Source organism: the organism of the source record quoted next, unplaced genomic scaffold (assembly GCF_019419815.1).
Source record: "Pyrus x bretschneideri cultivar Hongxiangsu unplaced genomic scaffold, Pyrus_bretschneideri_v1 Contig23, whole genome shotgun sequence".
Classification (NCBI taxonomy): domain Eukaryota; kingdom Viridiplantae; phylum Streptophyta; class Magnoliopsida; order Rosales; family Rosaceae; genus Pyrus; species Pyrus x bretschneideri.
Genome location: NW_025999535.1, coordinates 3526042 through 3553780, shown reverse-complemented (window position 1 = coordinate 3553780; position 27739 = coordinate 3526042). Strand labels below are relative to the sequence as shown.

The following is a 27739-nucleotide window of genomic DNA, read 5'->3' as shown; positions in this document are numbered from 1 at the left end:
CACACACCCGTTTTTAGCTCTCACATATTCTTGTTAATTTTGGCCATTGATTTTCGTAAATTCATTCGATCTGACCGGCTGAAAATTAAGAGGGATGTGTGAAGTGAAAATGGGTGTGGATATCACTACCCTTCATAATCTTGTGTAGTCCAGTTTTAGTTCCATTTGAATTTCTCACACATTTAGCCTCAATCGCTTAAGATTTGCAAAGTACTCGCCTAAGCACATAGTCGAAAAGGTACTAAATAAGCAGCCTCACTTTCAAGTACGGTTACCTTGTTACAACTTAACTCCAATCTGTAGCCCTACTTTTGGCACCCCTTACGGTAAATGGATCTTTATATAGTTGATCAGTAACAATTAAGTAGAGTTCGCGGTTAATGGTTTTGTATTGAACGAGACTTTAATGACGTGTTTATACATCCGTAATCGGAATGAAAATAAAGTGTTTAATTCTGATTACGAATCATTCTTGTTTTTATTAAGATGTGGATAAATCAAGACTGTGTGGCCACATGAAAAATGGAAGTCAACTCTCCTTTTGGAGGAATTAGATTCCCTGGTGGGAGGTTAGAATTGCATTCTGAGAGTTGGGGTGTATTTATAGCAATTTGGAGATGATGACCAAAACAATAACAGGTAGGGCAATTAAAGTCTGCGTAGCAGTTTGGAGAAATGCTTAATTGTAAAGCGAAATTGCAACGGAAGAAGTATTTTTTAAGGAAAAAAAAAATCAGGTTTTAAAGAGGTGAAAAAGGGGCAAACAAATTATGGTTTGTATTATAAAAAGGTCAAAAGTTTCTATTATTTATAAGTATATGTTGTTGTGGAAATTGTTATTACCTAGCAAATAAATTAATTTATAAGTATATGTTGTTGTGGAAATTGTTATGACCTAGCAAATAAATAAATTTTTTTAGAATATAGACAGTTTGGTAATTATACTGGTTTTAATTCAAATTCAACGAAGTCATGAGCGTTTGAGGTTGTAGCTGCACGCTTGCACCAAACTTAAGCTCAATGTTTGCATGAAAGGGCAGAACATTTTGAAAGATGAGAACTTTAACGAAAAACATCTGGTACTGTTTATTTTAACAAAAAAACCACAGTTTTACATTAAAAAGTCAATCCTGATATTATTCACTACACCCTTTATTTTATCCTCATCGTTAAAATTTAAAGTTTTCAAGTTTTTTTCATTAGTTTTCCTTTGAAAAATAACTTGCCAACATAATTGTGTGTTTCAAAAGGTCAATGTGCGTATGATGAGTATGATGAATATTTTATTTGGATAAATCTTAGTTTACTACCCTTATGATTCGTGGTTTTCAACATTTAGTACATCAAGTTTTTTTTCATCCCAGAATCATACTTAAAGTGTTAATTTTGAGACAGTCTCATACATCCGTTAATCAAACTGTTAAATCTGCCGTTAACTGATGACGAGACGCCTATATGGATAATGAATGGAAGCCAAGAGGACTATGAGAAGTTCGTCGGGACTGGGATGAAGGCTGGCAGAAGCGAATGGGTTTGGATTATAAAACGCGGCCGGCGCCGGAGTTGGGAACGGCCGAGGTCGCGGGTGAGCCGCACACTCCAATTGCTCAGGTGGGCATCGCCAATGAGATTCAAGCTGCTCAGAGTCAAGGTGCCGAAGTCAAATTCGGTGGCGGCGATGACGGCGAACACAGCGGCTTTGGGAATGCAAAGAATCAGAATGTAAAGCAAGCAGTGAAAATCCAACATTGTCAATGGCGACGAAGAGAACCCATCAGAAAATTTTCTGTGGTGTTTGTGGACATGATCGGCGAGATCGAGAACCGGTCAGCAAGGCGAGATCGAGAACCGCGACATGGTGGGTTGGTGCAGATGAGAGAATGGAGGGATAAGGGAGGAAGGAGGAGAGAAGGGAGGGTGGTGCAGGTTGCAGAAAAGATAAGGGAGGGAGAGGGTGCGGGGGGATGAGGGAGGTGGAAGACGGATGTTTTTTTTTTAAATTTTGAAAAGTTTAATCCCTTCTAAAAAAAATCCACACGGTCCCTTAATAACATGTGGCGTCCAGTTATTGTCCATATAAGCGCCACGTCATTAGTTAATAGCAAACTTAACAGTTTGACTAACGGATGTATGAGACTGTTCCAAAATTAACACTTTAGGTATGACTCTAAGACGAAAAAAATTTGATGTACTAAATGTTAAAAACCACGAAACATGAGGGTAGTAAACTGAGATTTACCCATTTAATTAACTTGAAATCCAATGACCCACAATCTTGTATGTTTTTTTTTTTTTTTTTTTTTTTTTTTTGACAAAAAACGATAGCGATATTTCATGAATTATAATAAATAAGTATAAATGTGTCAATTGGGTATATAGCTCCAATAATCAAGACATTATGCTAGCATGAATTTTTACAAACAATTCAGCAAGCACAAGTGCACCAATATAAATTTGTCAAAAGAACAATGAACACAATAAACCTATACTAGTGCACAAATCGATCATCGCCGAGAGCGAGGAACAATCTTGTATGTTTGTTTGTTTGACTTGTTTTTTTGTCTGATTGATGCAGTCATACGCCGGAAGTGTAACATTATGATGCCACCAATTGCACATGCTCAAGTCCATTTTTGTTCCAAAAATGGACAATCGTCTGAGCTCATTTCACAAACTATTTTATACGAGAACTGTCCTTTCACTTTTTTCTTGTGATGAAAAGGAAAATTTATTTTTACCAAAAACGTTTTAGTATTCAATTTAATTTTTATACCTATTCCTAATAGTTCGTAAACACTTTGTTGAGATTCAACTTTATTATTATTCTGATTCTTGATAGTTAGTAAACATGAGAATGCCTTTTATATTTCTTTCTCACGTTGATTTCCTTGTAACAAGATTCTTGCTTATTTTGATTCCACGTATGTAAACACGCTCTTATGGTTTTTCTTATCAGTTTGAGTGTAACTTGAATTTATTATCCAACTTCCTTAGACATTCAAACATGCCATATCCTTATTGTCCATAAAAAAGGTCATATCCTTGAAAAACCAAGGCTTGAAAGGAATTTTAGGGGCCGTTTGGTATCTTATTTGAGAATTGGACACCAAAAATTTAGTTTCTTAAAAACTCATGTTTTGATTTAAATTTTTAAAACTCAAAAACATGTTTGGTAGGTAACTTCTCCAACATCTGAACAATCAGTATTGGCTAAACTATTTTATCTCAAAGCAGTTGCAGACCTTCTGTCTTTAACGAACTCCACTCTTATAACAGAACCGATTTTGACAGTTTTCTGCAGAAATACACTGAAAGTTTTGAAGAGAACTACCATTACATGTAGCCTTCGATACGTGAAGCTTGCAGAACTTAGTAGAGTAACGGCCTCATAGTACACTGTACATTTAATTAGAAGTTAAACTTGAAAAGATTAGCGCATAATCATCCGAGAACAGTTAAACGAGCAAGCTCAAAAGCGTGCTGCAAAATCCATGACATAAGAATATTGAACTACCAAGTTCACTGCCACTACAAATTACTAACAAATTGCCTCTTTTGGTGCTATCACTAGGTTTTAAGTTCACTAATAGTCTTATAGCATTCCCGTTGTTCACATACTCGAAGATGGTTTAACGTCTAACATCAAAACATGTTCACAAATAAAACGTCCACAAACATAAAATCCAATTTTTCAAGACTACGAGTTGTGCCTCCACCCAACGTTTTAATATAGTGCAATGTATGATCGTCGACTGTGAAAAACTAGAATCATGCATTGCTGTGGTATTTCTATGGGATTGCCTGAACTATTCCCTACCATTATTCACGCAACAAATGGCGAAAACTTCATCTTTCAACAGTCCAATAGACATGTATGTTACAACAAGCAAAAGCTCTTTTGCAATCACAATATCCCCGCAAAACACACACGCATACACAGAGGAAGTTTGCATACTGCATGAATCAAAGAATAAACTCCAGAAAATTTGACAGAGAAGAAAGCTGAAAAGAATACTAATCGAAAATTCATCCCCAATCCCTATCTGACTCCAATCTCAACTTGTTTTTTGGTCGCCAGGACTCTTGCATTATGCCAAGAATTATTCATATTCGGTATAATTTTATACATCGAAGGATACGAATTCTTTTATTATTCGGCCGTGAAATTCAACAACCAAACTACTAAAGTTCGATCATTCTATTTAGAGTTCACAAGGAGCAGCACATATAAACTTAAAAGCTGAGACAGATTGCCAAATTCCGCGGCGAAATTCGAAAATCCGGCTCAAAACACAGCAAGATTTCATATTTATGCAAAATTTCAGAACAAATCACTCAAATTGTTACTGTTTCACACATTCAGCAAGAATTTCAAACAAAAACCTGACATCACTCAAGGGCATTTGCAGCATTTTCGGGGAGCTGCTGCTGTTGCTGTAAAGCCATGGACTTGCGCTGCATCTCGCGCTACTTACTGATTCCAACGGTGCAAATAACTACACACAAAAAAATCAGCCAAAACTTCAAATTACAACACACACTCTCTCTCTAAAAAAGGAAGAAGAACACTTTCTCTCTCTAGAAACCAAATTAAATTGTGAAATCTGAAAGATTATGACTTACATCCGGCGCCGACGAAATAGAGGAGACGGAGGACCTTCGGGGCCGGTGGGTCCGCTCTTTCTTCTCCACCCATTTTTCTTCCTTCGTCACAAACTCTCTCATCTGTTCTGTTTGGGAGAATCATATTCAGAGGGGAGAAACCGCGAAAGACGACTGCTTTGGCCCGAAACTGTAAACTTGGGTGCTATATTTATGCAAAAACCCATTTCAAATAGTTTTATAATCACACAGTTTAGGTCATACCCGACCCGTTTCGGCCCAATATGTTTGAAAAGGTTTCACCTTTTGAGACCGAGAATTCTGCAGAGAATTGGGGAGAAGGGAGAAGCTGAAAAAAATGGCGGAGAAGAAAGGAGACTCCAAGTTGAACGTTGCAATCATTCATCCAGATTTGGGCATCGGTAACTTCTTCTTCTTCTCTTTTCCTTCTGTTGTTTTTGAAAATTGTGAAGGAGTTTATGGGATTGAGCTTTTTATGTTGTTAGTGTGATGGGTAGGTGGAGCTGAAAGACTGATCGTCGACGCGGCTGTCGAACTTGCATCCCATGGCCATAAATTTCTCGTTTTCACTTCCCACCACGATAAAAATCGATGCTTTGAGGAGACCGTTTCTGGTGTGTGTGGCTTTCTCTACTTCAATTTTATGCTTTGATCAAGTAAATCATTTTTTTTCATCAAAGTATCAGTAGTATGAGAAATGAAAGGTTGTGATTGAATTGAGGAAATAACTATTTTTCTTACTTGCCAATCTAATAGATAAAAAGTCGGACTTCCAGTAGTTCGGAATACTGAAGACAAACCTTAAATAAATAAATGAAGTTGCAGAAAGGAGATTGTAATTTCTGTTTTTGAGTTTTAATGGAAGATTTAGATGATGTCCCTGTTTACATATACGAGAAGAAAACAATACTTTTTTGTTTCTGTGTACAGAAAATAGTATGGATTGTTTTAGGAAGAAATAATTTCAAAGCGGGAAGTCCTGGTGTGTGTAATCGACGAGACAAATGATTAAAAATACATACATTCCTGTTGAGGGTGTGAATCCCATGTCGGGGAATGAAAGACTTGCATAAATGTTTTCATTATCTTGGGCCTCTCCACCTGTCGCAAGTTGTTTTTGGGTTGAATGCTCACATTCTAATATGGTAAATAGGAGTTTCATCAAATAGGGTACTACGTATATAGATGGATGTTAGGCCTGGGTTAGAAGGTGGTTTATACGTTTCACTTTTTTTAGGCCCTTTGGGAATGTATAGAAGTTGGAACAAATAGAACATGCTTTCCTTTCTTTCGTTTTTTTATTTTTCTCAGTTTCGTGTTGATCAACTGTCATTCAAGATCACTGCATAGTTTGATGTTTTACTGTCATTTGGTTTCACAGGTATCTTTCCAGTTACTGTATATGGTGCCTTCCTACCCCGACATACATTCTATCGACTCCATGCTTGGTGTGCGTATATACGGTGCCTTTTTGTTGCTCTCTGCATGCTGGTCATGTGGCCATCGTTTGATGTAATACTAACAGATAAGGTTTCTGTTGTCATCCCACTGCTGAAGCTTAAGAAGGCAACAAAGGTATTTGCACCTATTTCGTATGAATTGTTATCCGGTAGCATCTGGTATTAGAGTTGTTAAAGCATTGCATCCTTCTGTTCTGGTTTTGTTTTATTGTCATTTTCCGGATTTATTGCTGTCTCAACAGTCAACACACAACTGTTTTGAGGAGGATATATAGAAAACCCATAGACTTCATAGAAGAAATGACAACTGGTCTGATTCCATATCTGGGCTTTATGACATTCATCTAATTTTTCTTGTGCATCTTTTCAGTGTTATTTTGTTGTGGATATAGTATACTACTATTTCTTACTAGATTTCCTTTTTCTTTTTGGTAAATACTGCTGCAGGAATGGCAGATAAGATTCTTGTTAACAGCAAAGTCACAGCATCTATGTTTGTGAAGACATTTAAGCATCTTGACGCACGAGGGATTGAGCCAGCTGTCAATGTGAATCAGTTTAATGAACCAGCCAATTCTTACAAGTTACGAACATGTTTGTATATCTGCTGGTGCCCATTGGTTTTAATTTATACTACCTTTATAATTCTACATCTAACCATAACTTTGAAGATTTTCTTCTCAGAATTTCATCGGGTAGTTACTATTTTTTTTTTCCTGCTTTGGTTTTCTCATTCCAGGCTAAATTTTCTGTCTATCAATCGTTTTGAGAGGAAAAAGAATATAGACCTGGCAATCTCAGCTTTTGCTTTGCTTCATACGCTCGAAGGGGATATGCTTCAAGGTTCTGATCTGGCTGAAGCTTCCTTGACAATTGCAGGCAAGTTCCTACTTATTATCTCCCCTGAGTACTCTACTAATCTTAACGATTCTACACGGAAATGCATGTTCCTTCATTACTTATGTTGCTGTTGAAGACTGTTTATCTGTTAGTTAGGCTATGAATAACCAAGTAGAAGCATGCAGTAATCACCCTGGTTGTGTGATTAAGCTTTCCCTCTTAATTTGCCTGTTGAGAGCTTTACGGATCCTGCAATTTAACATTTGCATCTGGATGTGGAAAGATGTTCTTTTGTGTTTTTCTTGGTAAATTATGAAACACTAACATATATCTAGAATTTTTAGGGAAGGCTTAGACCCATAGCCAATCCTAGAATTGTAATTTATGAGAAGAGAAAAAAACGTATGTGGTCGAAATAGCAATGAACTATTGTGCTGTTATCTTACAGTATCTTATGTCCCTTTATGAACAGTTTTATAAGCTTGTTTGACGTACAGCTGAATCAGAACCCTGTATGGGGTGTTCAAATTTTCCCTTGTTCTTTGTGAAGATATTTCCACTTCGTTTTGCATGAAATATGTGAAAAAAAAAATATATATATACACACACACACACACAGAGTGACCATTAAGTCCAAAGAAATGACCTGGAAGAAGTTTCTTGGGTTTGGTGTCAACCCTTATGTGGGTCATGTACCAAGAGGAATCAATTCTACTCCAATGGTGCACTGGTTGACTTTAATTTAACATTGATATACCCATGTATCATTCCTTAATTGATTGGTAGATCTGCATATGAACACATACGGGAATGATAAATATAATACATGTCCGATGTTTTAGGTGGCTTTGATAATCGTTTGAGAGAAAATGTTGAGTACTTAGAGGTGCTCAGAAGTCTAGCAGAAACGGAAGGAGTGTCCAATCAAGTTAACTTCATCACCTCTTGCTTGACAGCCGAAAGAAATGCACTTCTCTCCCAATGCCTATGCGTCCTTTATGCGCCAAAGGGGAAAATTACATTATTTTGTTCCGTTTATCAGATATTGTGGGGAGAATGAAATTGATGAGATATTCAAATATGCCGGATGAGCACTTTGGCATTGTACCTCTGGAGGCAATGGTTGCTCATAAACCTGTCATTGCGTGCAACAGTGGGGGCCCTGTAGAGACAGTGAAGAATGGTGAGACAGGATTTCTGTGTGACTGTAACCCAAGAGAGTTCTCTTTGGCTAAGGCTAAACTCATAACAGACCCACGGATGGCTCAGAGAAGGGGTATAGAAGCACGACGGCATGTCACAGGGTCATTCTCTACCAAAATATGTGGTCAGCACTTGAATCAATACATTGTTGATGTTGCTCGGACCAAAAGAGACTGAAGAGGGAGTTAACTCATAGACCGAAGTATAATCTGGTTAGTTTTAGGATTTTCTTATGTTTTTTTTAATTACCTAACAAGAACGGCATTAGTGCTTTTGAATGTTGTTGTCTTCAACTAATTTGCTAAACATGGCCCGTCGTAGACTTTGAAGTGCTATGTTAAAAGGCCTTGCTTAGGGCCGCCATAGCCCGCCTAGGTCCTAGGCGGCTGGCCACTGACACGATTAATTCTGAGGCGTCTAAAAATAAGAAACGGCGCCTAGATCTACCTAGGCACTCGTCTAGGCACCTGTCTACACTGCTTAGGTGACGACTCACTTAGATAGAAACTAGATAACTTCTATTTAGTTGAGTCAATTCAAGTTTTGGCACGCCAAATACGAAATGTTGATAATACTAACCAACATGTATGTATGAAAACCGTGTTCGGTGTCATTTCGTATTCTTCTGCTCCTCTAAATTAAATGCCCCGTTTGGTTTTCCAACTACCCCCTAGAAACAAAGGGATAAGTTCTAGTCCCTTCATGGTGGCCCCTCCTTAATTCAGAATATTTGTACGGTTATGGTTGTTTGCCAATTTTTCAGATTGCTGTGATGTTTACCGCTATCGTTTTCGAGCTTTAATGATTCATCGTTTGCAGGCTGAAAAAAGGAAGAAGACAAAAGAACTTCGGATTATGCACGCAATTAGTTGCTCTATATATACCTTTGAGAATTCCGAATGTAAAGAAACATATCCATGCTAGACCAACTTGCTTTCTAACCCAATGGCTCATGGCTTTCTTCTCATCCTCTTATTCTCTCACATCATCTCTACAAATGTTCATGCATGCAACCAAACTGAGCGCGCCTCTCTTCTATCCTTCACCTCCACCCTATCTTCTCCCCCCTTAAAGTGGACTTCAGTTAACTGTTGTTGTTGGAATGGCATCACTTGTAATCAGGATGGTTTGGTCACCCATTTGCTCTTATCCTCCAAAGGTCTCAAAGGAGCTATTTTCCCCTCATCATCATCACTAGGAAATCTCACACACCTCGCCCACTTAAATCTCTCTCACAATTCACTTTCTGGATCACTTGAAATAGAATTCTTCTCGTCTTTGAATCGTCTTGAGATCCTTGATTTAAGCTTTAATCTTCTTTCTGGAAAGCTACCTTTTTCTCTACCATCCCACAATATCCAGACATTGGATTTGTCAAGCAATCGCTTCCATGGTGCAATTCCATCATCATTCTTTCAACAAGCTCGGAATTTAACTAGTTTCAACGTCCACAACAATAGCTTCTCAGGTTTGATCCCATCCTCTATATGTCTTCATTCTTCTCCCTTGATTAGGCTGTTGGATTTTTCCCTCAATGCATTCAATGGTAGCATTTCTCTTGGACTTGGGAGGTGTTCAAAACTACAAATTTTTCGTGCTGGTAACAACATCCTCTCAGGGCTACTCCCCAAAGATATCTACAATGCCACCAAACTCAAAGAAATTGCAATCCCTTCCAATTCACTCCATGGAGCCATAAGTGAGAAAATTTTCAACCTCACCAACCTTGTAATCCTTGACATCTCCTTTAATCAGTTGAGTGGAGTACTCCCTCTCCATTTTGGAAAGCTCTCTAAATTGAAACTCTTGGCTCTTGATTACAACAATTTCGAAGGTTCTTTGCCTCCATCGTTGATGAATTGCACAAACATTGTAGAAATACATATGGCAGCCAACAACTTGGGAGGAGATATCTCCATGCTTAATTTCTCGAAACTTAGTCACCTCAGTAAACTTGACCTACTTCGAAACCACTTTACTGGTACATTCCCAACAAGCCTTTATTCATGCCAATCTCTAAAAGCTATTCGTTTGACTGCAAATAATCTAAGGGGACAAATACAACCTGAAATTCTTTCATTGAAGTCTTTGTCCTTTCTTTCACTGAGTGGCTTAACCAACATCACTGGAGCAATGAAGATATTAATCCATTGCAAAAGTCTTCAAACACTCTTCCTTTCATATTCGTTCAAAGGCGAGGAAATGCCAGCTGATGAAGGCATACTTGATTTCGGTGGGTTCCAAAGTCTTCGAATGTTGACTTTTTTTATTGTGAATTCACTGGTCAAATGCCTTTATGGTTATCAAAACTCAAGAATCTAGAGGTGTTGATTTTGAAAGGTAGTAGAATTACAGGTCCAATTCCTAGATCTTTGGGGACTCTTCCCAAGCTCTTTTACTTGAGCTTGGCAGACAACCAAATTTCGGTGAATTTCCAAAAGAACTTTGTGGACTACCAAGGTTGGTACATGAACCGACCACAACTCAAGTAGATGATTATATTGACCTGCCAATCTTTACCCTTAACCTAATGTACCCGCAAAGATTGTCCAGCCTTCCACCAACGATAAATCTATCCCTCAATTATATTCATGGTAGAATACCTACTGAGATCGGCCAAATATACCTTGTCCACAACTTGGAACTTAGTGGCAACTACTTTTCTGGCAACATTCCAGAACAAATATCCAATCTAAAAAATCTAGAGACTTTGCACCTCTCCATGAATCATTTGTCTGGAAACATCCCGTTGTCATTGGGAAGCCTTAATTTTTTAAAATCCTTCAATGTCTCATACAATAATCTCGAAGGACCAATCCCAACAAGCACTCATCTCCAAACTTTCAGTGCTTCTGCGTTTCAAGGGAATTCAAAATTGTGTGGCCCTCCACTTCTGAATGAGTGTCTACCAACTAAAGGTATTGATGCAAATAGTAAGAACAACAAAGGTGTGGACAGTGAGCATCAATTTCCATGGTTGTATATTTTCTCCACACTAGGTTTCATCGTTGGATTTTGGGGGAGTGTGTGGTTCTTAATTGTTAAGAAGACATGGAGATGTGCAGTTTTAAATTCTTAGACAATGTACAAGATAGGCTTCATGTCAAGATTACAGTGTTTAAGACCATGATGAATAGAAGGCTTAGAGGATACTAGATTGTACTTTTTATCGTACATCTTCGGTTTTCTTTAGAGGATACTAGATTGTACTTTTTATCGTACATCTTCGGTTTTCTTTTCATAATGAAGAGTGCAAAGATATGTATATTTCTGATACCAGTTCTTTTTTTAAGTTTTATTTTAGAGTGTTTTGGCTTATATTTGCTCTTTTTTTTTTGTATTTTCTTTTTTAAAAGGGGTAAGGTGTATGTTCCTATTTTTTTTTCTTTTTAAGGAAGAGTAAGGTTTATGTCCCTTTTTTTTTGTATGAGGGGTAATGTTTATATCCCCTTACTAAGTATAGCTTCTTTTTCTTTTCATATCAAAAGGGACTGAAGAGGGAGTTAACTCATAGTCCGAAGTATAATCTAGTTAGTTTTAGGATTTTCTTATGTTTTTTTTAATTACGTAACAAGAAAGGCATTAGTGCTTTTGAATGTTGTTGTCTTCAACTAATTTGCTAAACATGGCCCGTCGTAGACTTTGAAGTGCTATGTTAAAAGGCCTTGCTTAGGGCTGCCATAGCCCGCCTAGGTCCTAGGTGGCTAGCCACTGACACGATTAATTCTGAGGCGTCTAAAAATAAGAAACGGCGCCTAGATCTACCAAGGCACTTGTCTACACTACTTAGGTGACGACTCACTTAGACAGAAACTAGATAACTTCTATTTAGTTGAGTCAATTCAAGTTTTGGCACGCCAAATACGAAAATTTGATAATACTAACCAACAAGTATGTATGAAAACCGCGTTCGGTGTCATTTCGTATTCTTCTGCTCCTCTAAATTAAATGCCCCGTTTGGTTTTCCAAGTACCCCGTAGAAACAAAGGGATAAGTTCTGGTCCCTTCATGGTGGCCCCTCCTTAATTCAGAATATTTGTACGGTTATGGTTGTTTGCCAATATTTCAGATTGCTGTGATGTTTGCCGCTAGCGTTTTCGAGCTTTAATGATTCATCGTTTGCAGGCTAAAAAAAGGAAGAAAGAAAAGAACTTCGGATTATGCATGCAATTAGTTGCTCTATATATACCTTTGAGGATTCCGAATGTAAAGAAACATATCTATGCGAGACCAACTTACTTTCTAACCCAATGGCTGATGGCTTTCTTCTCATTCTCTTATTCTGTCACATCATCTCTCCAAATGTTCATGCATGCAACCAAACTGAGCGCGCCTCTCTTCTGTCCTTCACCTCCACCCTATCTTCTCCCCCCTTAAAGTGGACTTCAGTTAACTGTTGTTGTTGGAATGGCATCACTTGTAATCAGGATGGTTTGGTCACCCATTTGCTCTTATCCTCCAAAGGTCTCAAAGGAGCAATTTTCCCCTCATCATCGTCACTAGGAAATCTCACACACCTCACCCACTTGAATCTCTCTCACAATTCACTTTCTGGATCACTTGAAACTGAATTCTTCTTGTCTTTGAATCGTCTTGAGATCCTTGATTTAAGCTTTAATCTTCTTTCTGGAAAGCTATCTTTTTCTCTACCATGCCACAATATCCAGACATTGGATTTGTCAAGCAATCGCTTCCATGGTGCAATTCCATCATCATTCTTTCAACAAGCTCGGAATTTAACTAGTTTCAACGTCCACAACAATAGCTTCTTAGGTTTGATCCCATACTCTATATGTCTTCATTCTTCTCCCTTGATTAGGCTGTTGGATTTTTCCCTTAATGCATTCAATGGTAGCATTTCTCTTGGACTCGGGGGGTGTTCAAAACTACAAATTTTTCGTGCTGGTAACAACATCCTCTCAGGGCTACTCCCCAAAGATATCTACAATGCCACCAAACTCAAAGAAATTGCAATCCCTTCCAATTCACTCCATGGAGCCATAAGTGAGAAAATTTTCAACCTCACCAACCTCGTAATCCTTGACATCTCCTTTAATCAGTTGAGTGGAGTACTCCCTCTCCATTTTGGAAAGCTCTCTAAATTGAAACTCTTGGCTCTTGATTACAACCATTTCAAAGGTTCTTTGCCCCCATCGTTGATGAATTGCACAAACATTGTAGAAATACATATGGCAGCCAACAACTTGGGAGGAGATATCTCCACGCTTAATTTCTCGAAACTTAGTCACCCCAGTAAACTTGACCTACTTTGAAACCACTTTACTGGTACATTTCCAACAAGCCTTTATTCATGCCAATCCCTCAAAGCTATTCGTTTGACTGCAAATAATCTAAGGGGACAAATACAACCTGAAATTCTTTCATTGAAGTCTTTGTTCTTTCTCTCACTGAGTGGCTTAACCAATATCACTGGGGCAATGAAGATATTAATGCATTGCAAAAGTCTTCAAACACTTTTCCTTTCGTATTCGTTCAAAGGCGAGGAAATGCCAGCTGATGAAGGCATGCTTGATTTCGGTGGGTTCCAAAATCTTCGAATGTTGACTTTTTTTTATTGTGAATTCACTGGTCAAATGCCTTTATGGTTATTAAAACTCAAGAATCTAGAGATGTTGATTTTGAAAGGTAGTAGAATTACAGGTCCAATTCCTAGATCTTTGGGGACTCTTCCCAAGCTCTTTTACTTGAGCTTGGCAGACAACCAAATTTTCGGTGAATTTCCAAAAGAACTTTGTGGACTACCAAGGTTGGTACATGAACCGACCACAACTCAAGTAGACGATTATATTGACCTGCCAATCTTTACCCTTGTAAACCTAATTTACCCGCAAAGATTGTCCAGCATTCCACCAACGATAAACCTATCCCTCAATTATATTCATGGTAGAATACCTACTGAGATCGGCCAAATATACCTTGTCCACAACTTGGAACTTAGTGGCAACTACTTTTCTGGCAACATTCCTGAACAAATATCCAACCTAAAAAATCTAAAGACTTTACACTTCTCCATGAATCATTTGTCTGGAAAGATCTCGTTGTCATTGGGAAGCCTTAATTTTTTTAAAATCCTTCAGTATCTCGTACAATAATCAGCCCACCTGTCTTAGGAGCACCCGTGCCTGAAAAGTCACTCATCCTATACATTACTGCACAAGAGGGATCCATTGGAGCACTCTTGGCACAAGAAAATGAAGACTAAAAGGAAAGAGCACTCTACTACCTAAGTACAACTCTCACTGGTACCGAGCTCAACTACTCACCAATCGAGAATATATGCCTTGTCCTAGTCTTCGTTGTCCAAAAGCTAAGACACTACATCTATGCTTATACCATTCACTTGGTTGCTAAAGCTGGCCCAGTCAAGTACGTTATGTCCAAACCCATTCTGACAGGGTGACTAGCTAAATAGGCTTTGCTTCTCAATCAATATGAGATCATCTATGTCCTAGCTAAAGCCATCAAGGGACAAGCCCTACCAGATTTCCTTGCCGACCATCCAATCCCAGCCAATTGGAAAATCTCAGATGACTTGCCTAACGAGGAGGTGTTCTACATCGACATCTTCCCGACATGGACAATGTTCTTTGACAGATTCGTACGAGCAGATTGAGCGGGGCGAAGGAGTAGTATTCATGTCACCATAAAAACAAGTACTACCCTATTCCTTCTGATTAAGCGAGTTGTGCTCCAACAACGTCCCTGAGTACCAAGCACTAATTATTGAACTCCAAATGACAATCAACATGGAAATCATAACGCTAGAAATGTATGGCGACTCCAAGCTCATAATCAATAAACTCTTGACTAAATATAAATTGAGGAAAGACGATCTCGTCCCATACTTCCGGCTAGCAACTCAACTGCTACAAAAGTTTGAGGTCGTGACGCTAGAACATGTGCTAAGAAAAGAAAATCAAATGGTGGATGCTCTTGCTAACCTAGCCTCAAGTATGGCACTAGGAGAAGACTAATCTGCAGACGTGCCAGTTTGCCAAAGATGGGTGATCCTGTTTGTCACTAAAATGCTACTAGATAACACAAACATCATCTCAGTACTTCCAGTTGACATTGAAGAGTGGAGACAACCAGTGATCGACTACTTGGAACATGGAAAGAGTCTAGACGATCCTAGACACCGTTCTGAAACATGCCTATAAGCACCTCACTTCCTTTACTACAAATGAACATTTTACTGACGCTCTTTTGAAGGAGTACTTCTGAGATACCTAGGTGAGGAATAAGCCAATCAAGCCATGGAAGAAGCACATTTAGGCGTATGTGGAGTGCATTAGTCTGGACCTAAACTACACTTCCAACTCAAGAGAATAGGTTATTACTAATCGAGCATGGTCAATGACTACCTGGAACACACCAAAAGGTGCCAAGCCTACCAATTCCACGCCAACTTCATACATCAACCTACCTAAGCTATTACACCACCTACAGTTGCTTCATGGCAGTTTGATGCATGGGGATTGGACGTTGTATGACCAAACACACCAAAATCATTTGTAACAGAAGCTTACACCCTAGCTGCAACAGACTACTTCTCCAAATGGGTTAAAGTTGTACCCTTAAGGGAAGTCAAGAAGGAAACTATTGTCCGTTTCATCAAGGAGCATATCATCTACTGATATGGTGTGCCTCGCTACATCATCACTGACAACGGAAAACAGTTCTCCAACCAACTCATGGACAAGCTTTGCGAGAAAAAAAAATTCAAGCAGCACAAGTCTTCTATGTATCATGCTCCGACCAACGGTCGTGCGGAAACATTCAACAAAACGATGTGCAACCGCTTGAAGAAGGTGGTCGGCCGAACAAAGAGAGACTGACATGAAAGAATAAGCGAAGTGCTTTGTGCATATTGGACAACACATAGGACTCCTACCCAAGCTACGCCTTATTCTCTCGTATATGACGTAGAAGTTGTTCTGCTGCTCAAAAGTCAAATCCCTTCACTAAGGATGGCTATACAAGAAGGCTTGACTGAAGAGGAAAATGTAAAGCTACGACTTCAAAAGTTGGAAGCACTTGACGAAAGAAGGCTCGAAGCTCAACAACACTTGGAATGCTACCAAGCATGGCTATCCAAGGTATCCAACAAGAAGGTCTACCTAAGGTCTTTCCAGACTGGAGATCTTGTATTGGCATTATGAAGGCCTATTATCACAGCTCACAAAACAAAAAGCAAGTTCACGTCAAAGTGGGATGGACCTTACGTAATACAAGAGGTCTATACCAACGGCACCTACATAATCATGGTGGAAGACAGCTTAAAGATCGGCCACATCAATGGCAGATTCTTGAAGCGTTACTACCCGTAAACCAAACACCCAATGTTCCTCGCCTGCATGAGCCTAAAATGCACACAGCACAAAGCTCATCTCCTGCACGAGCCTAAACTACACACGACACAAAGCTCATCGCCTGCATAAACCTAAAATGCACAAGGCACAATGCTCCTTGTTCGCACGAGCTTAAAAGGTGACACTCAATGTTCCTCGCCTACATGAGCCTAAACTGCACACAACATAAAGCTCCTCACCTGCATGAGCCTAAACTGCACACGGCCCAATGTTCCTCGCATGCATAAGCCTAAATTGCACATAGCACAAAGCTCTTCGCCTGCATAAGCCTAAAATGCACGGCACAATGCTCTTTGTTCACACGAGCTTAAAAGGCGACATTGAACACTCCTTGTTCGTACAAGTTTAAAAGGCGACACACAAAGCTCTTTGCCTGCACGAGCCTAAACTACACACGGCAACAATGCTCCTTGTTCGCACGAGCTTAAAAAGTGACACCCAATGCTTCTTGTTCACAAAAGCTTAAAAGACGACACTCAAAACTCCTCGCCTGCACGAGCCTAAACTGCACACAGCACAAAGCTCCTCGCCTGCACGAGCTAAAACTGCAACACGGCACCAAACACTCCTAGCCCACAAGAACATAAACTATGTATAACAAAATCAAAATCACCATCAAAACTGTCAAAACCAACAAAAAACAATTTGAACTACATCATGACTTGATCCCTCCTCAACCGAGGGTACATAGGCAACTTGAAACTTCAAAACTTCAAGTACAAGTCACATCACCAACAAAAAAAACACAAACACTTTGAAGAATAAAGAGAAAATTCAAAATGTGAATACTTTATTTCTTTAAATGAAGAATTCGGCCACTTTTCTTTGAAGGCTTCTTGTACTTCATGGCATCCCAATACCAAAATCGGATCCATAAAGATATCTTCATTCTTGACCTACCCTGAGCCTCTTGGTAAAGCTTGTGATACACCCAAAACAAATAGAGGCAACTCGTAGGCAATCCTCGGCTATTGTAATGAGAAAATTCCTCCACACTAGGAACAACCTCATCATAAAACTTACCATGGATCGGCAAGCCTCCTATCTTGCAGAAATTCCAAAGAGAAATCGACATCTCTCCTTAAGCCGTGTGAAGTGTGTTGGTCGCTAAACATCAATGCTCAAAAAATGCACAAATGATGGAAGATGACGATCATAACTAAAAAAAGATGCGTATACGGTGTGATAAAGGTCCACGTTAGTAAGCACATTTTTGGATCAGCTCAAGACATCTTCAGCCACTCCTAGTAAAACTCAGCAAAGACGGCTTCTCCAGTAGTTGACAAGGTGTTATTCCAAGTTATAGCTCCACTATGGATGCGATCGCTAAGAAGCTCAAACAAAACTGGTGGATTGTCACAAACATGGCGCAAAGGATTCAAGATAAGAATCCTCGACGTACACGCCTTCTTCTTCGTATTAGGGTCAACCAAAATTTGTCACCTCCCAAGATACTTCAGAAGACCATGACTTGATATGCATCAAGTTACAGGAAGAACAAGTGCCTTAGGGCTAGTCAATGACGCACAAAGTTTCAACGTCATTCCCCTCTCTTGCAAATCACCTTCCTTCGCAAGAATAGTGATGATATTGCTCTTAAAGCACTTGAAAAATACCATGGCTGCAACGAAAAAAAGTGAAAAAAAAAAAAACTGAAAAGACAACATAAGAATAAGGTGGGACGACATGACAAAAAAAAGGATTGCTTCACCAAAGCAAAAGACATGCCAGACAAACCTCGTGAGCGTTGAAGGATGACGATGACAAAGTCACAACGACAAAAAGAAATCAGCCACAAAGCTTAAGCAGCACAGCAAAGAGGGTAGCTACAAGATGGTCTTTTAAAGCACGCTACAGTGGCAAAGAAAACTAAAATGCTACGCAACCCCACAACGATTACGCAATCAGTTTCTTGCACTGCACCGCAACGTCACCATTGAGGGAAAACTGTAACCAAAAGGCACTACACAACATAAGATCGCTATAGTCTTTTGCACAGCATGGTAAAAGTGATGCACTGCAACAAACTCCAAGAAGTAAAACCCACGGCAAGCAAGCAGCAAAACCCACGGCAAAGTATAGCAGCAAGCACACGGCAATGATGTGAATTATGAAAAAAAAAAAAAACACACACACACACACCCAATTGTCCTATAAATAGGGGTCAATTGCTTCCTAATGTTATAAGGGAAATACATACCCCAAATAGCAAAAGGAAAATCAAACAAGGAAACACATTCCAACCAAAAGAAAGAAAGCAAATTCCAAGCAAAAAATGGCAAGTTTCAGCAAATCTGCGCAAGCAAAGCTTTTTTGGTGATAATTCAACTTTCTAGAGGAGTTTTCATGCAAGGCCAATTGGAGAAGGAAGCTAAGAGGCTGATGATCATTGTATCCAAATTTCATAATTTTCCCTAAAGCCAAACGTTCCAGTTTTCAAAGTTATTCCCTCAAAAGTTGTTTTCCCGTCAGAACTACGCAGCTGTGGAAAATAAACGAGTTGAAGGCTTTCTAGATTTTTCTAGTGGTGTGCGATGTATGCCTGAAAAGAAAAGAGATAAAGCCATGTTTCCCATATTTTTACAGAATTTTCCAGAAGAGAAATCAGCCTCAAACTTGGCGTTCAATTCAGATGACATGTTTCCCAAACCAAGAACAAATCTTCAAAGTTTCCCAAAAATAAAAGCATGCTGTTTTTGCACCAAAAATCAGCAAAGAAAAGAAAAGGAAACAAAAAAAAAAAAAAAAAAACAAAGGAAAGGGCTATAAATTTTCCAAAAACAAAGGGAAAAATACCCTTCCTTGCCTTGGAAATCAAAAAAGGAAGGGAAAAATACCCCTCCTTGCCATGGAAATCAAAAAGGAAGGGAAACATACTCCCTTCTTGCCGTGGAAATCAAAAGGGGAAAGGAAAATACACTTCCTCCTTGCTGTGGAAAAGAAAAGGGAAAGAAAAAAAACGAAAATCCTACTTACCCAAGGACAAGCGTCAAAGCTTTCCCAAAACCTTGAAGGACAAGCATTAAAGTTTTCCAAAACCTTGAAGGAAATCATCAAAGCTTTCCAACACTTTGAAGGAAATCACCCTCATTGCAAAATTTGAAGGAGGTTCCTACCTGAGGAAGGAAAAACATTTTTCCCACAACCACAAGAAAAAAAAATCCAAGTCTCAAAATACACCAAATGTATTTTGTCAAAGATTATGGAAAATCAAATACGCACAATAAGTATGTACCAATTTATCCATTTTCAAATTTCATTTGCTTTCAAGATCAAGCCTCTACAATCCTTTGTTCAAGATCAAACCTCTACGGCTCTTGAGGAAGAAAGTTTCATTTCTTTCAAGATTAAGCCTCTACGGCCCTTGAAGAAAAAAATTTCATTTCTTTCAAGATCAAGCATCTACAGCCCTTGAAGAAAAAAAAATTCATTTCTTTCAAGATCAAGCATCTATGGCCCGTGAAGAAAAAAAAAATCATTTCTTTCAAGATCAAGCCTTTACGGCCCTTGAAGAAAAGTTTCATTTCTTTCAAGATCAAACCTCTACAGCCCTTGAAGAAAAAAAATTTCATTTCTTTCAAGATCAAGCCTCTACGGCCCTTGAAGAAAAGTTTCATTTTCACTCAAGATCAAGCCTTTACGGCCCTTGAAGACAATTCTCATTTCAATTCAAGAAATACGCCTCAACGGCCCTTGAAGAAACATTTCATTCAAGAAATACGTCTCAACGGCCCTTAATGAAATTCATCATTTCAATTCAAGAAATGCGCCTCAATGGCCCTTAAAGAAATGGTTCGTTTAAGAAATACGCCTCTACGGCCCTTGAAGAAGCAAACTAATTCATGATCAAGTGTCAACAACCCTTGAGTTAGATCATTCACATTGCAGGACTTCAAAACACGTTTTCTACATGTGACAAACACATGCTTACAACGTGCCTTGAAGTGGGGGCATTTGCAGACATGTAATTTTCATTGCATACAAATGATGCATCACAAAGCTCCACGTGGCATATGACTCATCACAAATCGACAAGTCATCAATGACATTTGGCAAAAATCAAGCAAAGGAAGCTCAAAACATTTCTAAAACTCGGCAAAGCGAGGAATCTCTCCTTAAAATTGGCAAGGGGCTCAAATTGTCCCAAAACTGGAAAGAAAGCTAAAGCATTTTCACAAAACAAGCAAGAATTGAAGATTGCTCACAAATAGGCAACAAGGCCCATAAATTTCGCCCAATATAAGGAAGGTGGCTGAAATTAAGACACAAAACATGCCTAGATTCTCCCATGGACGAATCAAGACACAAATCAAAGCAAAATTCATCCAAAGGCAAGCTTTGAGAAGTCTATAAATACAAAGACCCAAGACACACAAATGGTCAAAAATCCTACATTCAAAAGAACCTCTACACAAATCTTTGAAGTCTAATATGATGTCAAAGCTCTTTTCAAAGGTTGTTTGCCGTCATTGTTGATGAATTGCACGAACCTTGTAGAAATACATATGACAGCCAACAACTTGGAAGGAGATATCTCCGTGCTCAATTTCTCGAAACTTAGTCATTTCAGTAAACTTGACCTAGTTCAAAACCAGTTTACTGGTACATTTCCAACAAGCCTTTATTCATGCCGATCCATAAAAGTTATTCGTTTGATGCAAATAATAATACAGAGGGACAAATCCAACCCGAAATTCTTTCATTGAAATCTTTGTCCTTTCTCTCACTTGGTGGCTTAACCAACATCACTGGGGCAATGAAAATATTAATGCATTGCAAAAATACTTCAAGTACTCATCATTTCATATTCATTCAAAGGCGAGGAAATGCCAGTTGATGAAGGCATGGTTGATTTCGGTAGGTTCCAAAATCTTCAATTGTTGTGTTTCTTTTATTGTGAGTTCACTGGTCAAATGCCAAAACTCAAGAATGTAGAGATTTTGGTTTTGGAAGGTTGTAGACTTACAGGGCTAATTCCTATTTCGTTGGGGACTCTTCCCAAACTCTTATTCTTGTTCTTGGTAGACAACCAAATTTCCGATGAATTTCCAAAAGAACTTTGTGGACTACCAAAGTTTGTACATGAACCGACCACAAATCAAGTAGACGATTATATTGACCTGCCTATCTATACTGATGCAAGCTTAACTTACCCGCGAAGATTGTCCAACTGGCCACCAACAATATCCGTATCTTTCAATCACATTCATGGCAGAATACCTACTGAGATCGGCCAAATGCACCTTCTCCACAACTTGGATCTTGCTGGAAACTACTTTTTTGGCAACATTCCAAAACAAATATCCAACCTGAAAAATCTAGAGAATTTGAGCCTCTCCATGAATCATTTGTTTGGAAACATCCTGTGGTCATTGGCAAGCCTTAATTTCTTAAAATATTTTAATGTTTCGTACAATAATCTCGAATAACCAATCCCAACAAGCACTCAGCTTCAAAGTTTCAATGCTTCTGCATTTGAGCGGAATTCAGGATTGTGTGGCTCTCCACTTCCCAATGAGTGTCTTCCAATTAAGGGAATTGATGATAGCAAGAACAACCAAGGTGTGGACAAGGAGCATGATTTTCCATGGTTGTATATTTTCACCGCACTAGGTTTCATCATAGAATGTATGACACGTGACGCCCAGTCATTGTTCACATGTGCGCCACATCATCAGTTAACGGAAGACTTAATAGTTTGACTAACGGATGTATGAAACTATCCCAAAATTTACAGTTTAGGTATGACTCTGGGACGAAAAAAACTTGATGTACTAAATGTTGAAAACCACGAAACATGAGGGTAATAAACTGATATTTACCCTTCAACAAATAATAAATCCAAATGTTAACAAATGGTACACGTGTTCTATTTTAAATGGGAGTACCACGTACTACAGTACCATCTAATAATTTGTTGAAAATATGGTACAAAAACATGGAAAATGATTCTCGCTGGATGATTTTGCTGGGAATTCTAGGGATCGTGCAATCGTGATTGTTCATCGTACATCGTGCGATCAGCTTTCGTTAGATACTATTTATATTTAATTTTAAATTTTAAATTTTGAAATGATTTTGATCGCACAATGTACGATGAACGATCACGATCGCATGATCCTCAGGAAATCCTTTCCCAAAAACATGATCTCTACTAATTAATAAAACACTCATTGTCAACCAAAATCCTATGAAATTACCAGTTTAACCCTCTAATTAAAACATAACATAAATAAGAAATATGGGAAGAAATGTAATTTCACACAACCAAATTTTGCTATTTTTTTTCAAAGCCTCACCTACATGTAATCCTAACATATCTCTAATTTGAAAACAAAAAAAAATTCCCACTCCCACATTCTCTATCACTCTCTTCCTCTCTCCTTCTATTTCAAAAAAAAAAAAAAAAAAAAAAAAAAAAAAAAAAAAAAAATCTCATACTTTTTGTGTGCCCATATGCTAGTATGAATAAACATTACTCTTTTCTAAAAGCTTGGTTTTTGGAATATTGTAACCCCTTGTTGTACAAACCCATATAGTGGTTTTCTAAATAGGAGAGACTTACTCCGACGAATTCATAGAGTAGCAAGGCACGCCTAGTTACGACCCGATGACGTATTAGTGAGTGGGCTTTTCTTTTCAAACTAGACAATACTAGAAAAATCACATGCCCCCTGCTATGGGTTTTGATTCCGTACTGCATTTTCAATTATATGAATCTAGAAAATGCACATCTCAGCTCAGCCAAGGAAAATTAGAGAGAATAAGACTTGGAATTCGAACAAAGTAAGGAAAATTAACTATGCAGAGACCTCACAAACCCTAGAACTCTTGCTGATTTGACACCAGATTTCTCCCACCAGCAATTTTTTTTTTTTAGTACATCGATATTTTGACATTAAGGGGAGGAAGAGTTTGGCTAAGCCATACAATAAGCAACCTAATTTGGTATCGAATTTTCCATCCACGAGATTCGAACATAAGACCTCTCACTTACAAGTGAAAATGAATACTATTAGACCGTAATACTAAATGACCTCCCACCAACAAAATTAAACTACTATGCAAACAAACACATGGCCAAAGGGCAAAAACCAAACCCCCTGCCCCAAAAAAATTGGAAAAAGAAGTGGCAATGGCACAATTGCAACATGGACTGCGTAATTTTTTTTTCCTACTTTACACTAAAGTAATATGGGGAAATTAGATTCCGGTCCCTAATCACCAACTTTTTATGACTGAAAACTTGTTGAATTTCAGTTTTTTATAAAAGTTCACAGACTTTGTACATGTCAGCATTTTACTATTCACATATTTTCATGTCAAATTTTTGTTTTATTTATTAAAAAAATTAATTTATAAATTCTCTCTCATATCACTCATCATCACGATCAAAATAATTGAAGATAATTATAACTGAAACTTCGGGATATCAGTCACCCAATTCAAGCTATTCCATTTCTAACTTTTACTTTTGCATTCAAATTCATCAATATTATTGAGGATATGTATCATCAAATTCAAATTTCTTCGTACTTAGGTCATGTTTAGCATTTTCTATATAAGACACTTCGACTTTGTTGACGTTTCTACGTAACTATTCTAATTCAACTATACGTTTCCCAAAATTCAATGATTTGTTCTCTCTTTCAATTACCTAACAGGAAAGGCATTAGTTCTTTTCGATGTGGTTGTCTTCATCTAGCCCATCCTTCAAATCTGATGTCATCTTCAAGTGGAAAATCTCTATTAGATGAATCTAGGTGTTCGGAGGATTTTCTTATGCTTTAGATTTCTCTTCTTATGTGTTCATATTTTAAAATTTGAAATATTATAGTTTTAAGGCTTTTGATCTCTAATTTTGCCAAAGTGATATCTGATATTGTCATAACTTCTCAATTTGGTTATAAGTTCTAAGTTCTAACAATGAAAATCAACAAAATTTGTTGCTCAGTTTGTCCATCATAAATCATTCTGTGAAAATTTTGTCAATTATTCTGAGTTTGTCCCTATCAATTTTTTTTTTTTTTCTTTGGTGGAAGATTTTGATCTGGGTTCACTTCCCAAACCAAGAATTGAAGATGATGGATTTGTGGGACCCACATGGCAGTCACTTGATCACATTAACATAATAGTTGACGAATTTTTCATGGAATGTAAAGACCAAAATGATTTATGATGGATAAATTTAGAGATCATTTCTGTTAATTTTCAATATTAGGGATCAAACTGAGAAGTTACGCTAATCTCAAATACCAATTTAGCTACAAAGTCTAGTTTTGAATTTCTACTTCGAGTATGCTGAGTCATAGTCTTTCTCAACATGCTTTCATGCGTGCGGGTAATGCTTAGGGTCTAGAGTGTAAGGTTTAAGGTGTGGGGAGAGTTCTTGGAGGTATTCAGCTTCATTTCAGCTTGATAGACACATTTAAAGTAGTCAGCTGAGTCACTTAAGGTTAAGGTTTTGACATGCCGTACATGAAACGTTGATAGTAGTGAAAACCACGCGGATAAAAAATCAGCGTACGGTGTCACTTCATATTCTTCTGCTTCCCTAAATTCAATGATCCGTTTTCTTTTCTCAATTACCGCATAGAAACAAAGGCATAATTTATTCCACTTCTATGGCAAGACTTTGACATTAGCTCAGGTCCTTTTCAAGGTGGCCCCTCCTTAATTCAAAACCAGTGTTTAGAGGGCTTTGGAACACCTGTAGGGTAATGGTTGTGTGCCAATTTCTCAGATGGCAATGATGTTTGCCGCTAGCGTGTTCAAGCTAAAAGGAACAGAGAAAAGAACTTCATATTAGGTATGCATTTAGTTGCTCTATATAACCCAAACCGTTGAGAATTCCAAATGTAAAGAAACATATCTATGCTAGAGCAGCTTAGTTTCTAACCCAATGGCTCATGGCTTCCTTCTCATCCTCTTATTCTCTCACATCATCTCTACAAATGTTCATGCATGCAACCAAAACGAGCGCGGCTCTCTTCTGTCCTTCTCATCCATCCTATCTTCTCATCCTTTAAATTGGACTTCGGTTAACTGTTGTTGTTGGAAGGGCATCGTTTGTAATCAGGATGGTTTGGTCACCCATTTGCTCTTATCCTCCAAAGGCCTCAAAGGAGCTATTTTTCCCTCATTGTCCTCACTTGGAAATCTAACACGCCTCACCCACTTGAATCTCTCTCACAATTCACTTTCTGGATCACTCGAAATTGAATTCTTCTTGTCTTTGAAATTTCTTGAGATCCTAGATTTGAGCTTTAATCTTCTTTCGGGAAACCTACCATTTTCTCTGCCATCCCACAATATCCAGACGTTGGATTTGTCAAGCAATCGGTTCCATGGTGCAATTCCATCATCATTCTTTTAACAAGCTCGAAATTTAACTAGTTTCAACGTCAACAACAATACCTTCTCAGGTTTGATCCCATCCTCTATATGTCTTCATTCTTCTCCCTTGATTAGGTTGTTGGATTTTTCCTTCAATGCATTTGGTGGCAAGATTTCTCCTGGACTCGGGGAATGTTCAAAATTGCAAATTTTGCGTGCTGGTAATAATAACCTGTCAGGATTACTTCCGAATAATATCTACAATGCCACCAAACTCGAAGAAATTGCATTCCCTTCCAATTCACTCAATGGAGCCCTAGGTGAGACAATTTTCAACCTCACCAACCTTGCAATCCTTGACCTCTCATTTAACCAATTGAGTGGCATGCTCTCTCCCCATTTTGGAAAGCTCTCCAAATTGAAACACTTGGCTCTTGATTACAACTATTTCGAAGGTTCTTTGCCCCCATCATTGATGAATTGCACGAACCTTGTAGAAATACATATGGCAGCCAACAACTTGGAAGGAGATATCTCCATGCTCAATTTCTCGAAACTTAGTCACCTCAGTAAACTTGACCTATTTCTAAACCACTTTACTGGTACATTTCCAACATGCCTTTATTCATGCCAGTCCTTAAAAGCTATTAATTTGGCTTCAAATAATCTAGAAAGACAAATACAACCTGAAATTCTTTCATTGAAATCTTTGTCCTTTCTCTCACTAAGTGGCTTCACCAATATCAATGGGGCAATGAAGATATTAATGCATTGCAAAGGTCTTCAAACGCTCATCCTTTCATATTCGTTCAATGGCGAGGAAATTCCAGCTGATGAAGGCATGCTTGGTTTCGGTGGGTTCCAAAATCTTCGAATGTTGCTTTTTTATTATTGTGAGTTCACTGGTCAAATGCCGTTATGGTTTTCAAAACTCAAGAATGTAGAGATCTTAATTGTGGTAGGTAGTAGAATTACCGGGCCAATTCCTAGATCATTGGGGACTCTTCCCAAACTCTTATTCTTGTCCTTGGAAGACAGCCAAATTTCCGATGAATTTCCAAAAGAACTTTGTGGGCTACCAAGGTTGGTATATGAATCGACCACAACTCAAGTAGACGATTATGTTGACCTGCCTCTCTTCACCACTTCTAACTTAGTTTACCCACGAAGATTTTCCAACTGGCCACTAACAATATCCCTATCTTTCAATCACATTCATGGCAGAATACCTACTGAGATCAGCCAAATACACCTTGTCCACAACTTGGATCTTAGTGGCAACAACTTTTCCGGCAACATTCCAGAACAAATATCCAACCTCAAAAATCTAGAGAATTTAAGCCTCTCCATGAATCAATTGTCCGGAAACATCTCGTTGTCATTGGCAAGCCTTAATTTCTTAAAATATTTAAATGTCTCATACAATAATCTCGAAGGACCAATCCCAACAAGCACTCAACTCCAGAGTTTCAATGCTTCTGCATTTGAGGGGAATTCAAAACTATGTGGTGCTCCACTTCCCAATGAGTGTCTACCAATTAAGGGCATTGATGCAGATAGTAAGAACAACCAAGGTGTGGACAATGGACATCAATTTCCATGGTTGTATATTTTCACCACACTGGGTTTCATTTTAGGGTTTTGGGGAGTGTTTGGTTCTTTAATTGTTAAGAAGACATGGAGATATGCCTACTTTCAATTCTTAGATAATGTACAAGATAGGCTCTATGTGATGATTACACTGAGTATGACCATGATGAAAAGAAGGCTTAGAGGAGACTAGATTGTACTTTTCCTTGTATATATTCGGTTTTCTTTTCATACCAGAGACAGCAAGAATATGTATATTTTTTTATGTTTTCTATATGTAAAAATTAATACTAA

The 27739-nt window shown here is 38.3% G+C and overlaps 1 long non-coding RNA gene and 2 pseudogenes across 1 annotated transcript; 2 read left to right on the top strand and 1 right to left on the bottom strand.

Moving 5' to 3' along the window:
• Positions 1-4228: 4228 nt before the first annotated feature.
• On the bottom strand, positions 4229-4767 carry LOC125477924. The gene is made up of 2 exons (XR_007258784.1): positions 4624-4767; positions 4229-4496 (listed from the first exon to the last, which is right to left on the bottom strand). It is a non-coding gene; the product is annotated as an uncharacterized LOC125477924 (long non-coding RNA).
• A 129-nt stretch (positions 4768-4896) lies between these two features.
• On the top strand, positions 4897-8455 carry LOC103926907 (annotated as a pseudogene).
• Positions 8456-16117: 7662 nt separating this feature from the next.
• On the top strand, positions 16118-27739 carry LOC108866902 (annotated as a pseudogene).